Source organism: Poecilia formosa, unplaced genomic scaffold (assembly GCF_000485575.1).
Source record: "Poecilia formosa unplaced genomic scaffold, Poecilia_formosa-5.1.2 Scaffold285, whole genome shotgun sequence".
In the NCBI taxonomy this organism is placed as follows: domain Eukaryota; kingdom Metazoa; phylum Chordata; class Actinopteri; order Cyprinodontiformes; family Poeciliidae; genus Poecilia; species Poecilia formosa.
In genome coordinates, this window is record NW_006800224.1 from 480031 (window position 1) to 481453 (window position 1423).

Sequence of the window (1423 nt, forward strand, 5' to 3'; positions counted from 1 at the left end):
TATATTTTGTTCTGTTGTAAGAATCACATTTTCCAAGAAACTGAATATTGGGTTTTTTGTCAGCTTTGATCCTTAACAGTCAAAACAGAAACATTTTAAAAAATGTCTTCACAATATGAGTTGTATTAAACTAATTAAATTAATTTAAAAAAAATCAAATTCATTAAAACTCAAATATGTAAATTTTGCTCTTTTAGAGTATCTTCCACAAAATATTTACGTTTCAAGCTGTAAAACTGTGTGCCGGTACTAAGATGTGCACAGCATTGACAGTGAGCAATGTGACGAAAAACAAAGTGATGAAAACAAGAAAAGAAAAACTGCTTTGGTTTCCTGAAAATTTGTTCAGTAGGTGACATCATCCTTCATATTTCCCCAAAATCGTCTCGTTGTGTCTCCTGGCAGAAAGAGAAACACTTTCAGTGGCAGCGTGGAGAGACAGAAGGAGGTAACGGCACCTTATTAACTCTTTCTCTAATCGTTTTTCTGTAGCTTAACAGGCAGAACGCTCTGCTAGAGTTATCCTACTAAGACGTGAGCTGATTTATATCCCAAACCTGGTTTTAAATATTCTGCTATTAGTTGAAAATAATCAGGTCCAGGTTTGAAGTGTCTAGGTGTTGTAGTTTTGGAATTAGATAAATTCTAGTGTGATCCAGATGCAAAAAAAAAAAAGAGTCTGAAATTACCATTTAAGTTTCACAAATCAGAAAAAAGTATCACAAATCCCACACATGGTTCTAAATATTATGCTATTAGAGCAAAATGATCCAGTCCAGGTTTGAAGTTTCTAGGTGTAGTGGTTTTGGAATTAGAGCAGTTCTAATATGATCTAAATGTAAGAAAGGGTAAAAATTGCCCTGTATTGCAGTTTGATAATTCAGAAAAAGGTTTTACAAATACCAAACATGATTATAAATATTCTGCTACTAGTTGAGAATAATCAAGTGCAGCTTTAAATTATAACCTGGTAACTACAGAACATCTATTCGAAGTCATTTATTGACAGTGCAATAGTTTTTTTAGCCAAACTAAATAACATTTACCTATGGCATGCTAAGTGTTTTACTCGATGCACAAATTGCTGATATTGGTGTTGTAGATTTGGAATTAGAGCAGATCTCGTGTGACCAAGATTTTAAAAAAGTGCTGAAATTGCCCCTTTTTTGAAGTTTCACCAATCAGAAAAAGGTTTTACAAATCCCAAACATCATTAAAATATTCTGCTATTAGTTGAGAATAATCCAGTGCAGGTTTGAAGTGTCTAGGTGTTGTAGTTTTGAAGCTGTAGCAGTTCTAGTAAAACCCAAATGCAAAAAATGTGGTAAAATCAACTTTTATTGAGGTTCACAAATCAGATAAAAATTTCACAAATCAAACGTAGGGTTAAATCACGCTGACCTTGCAACAGCAAAATAAGGCG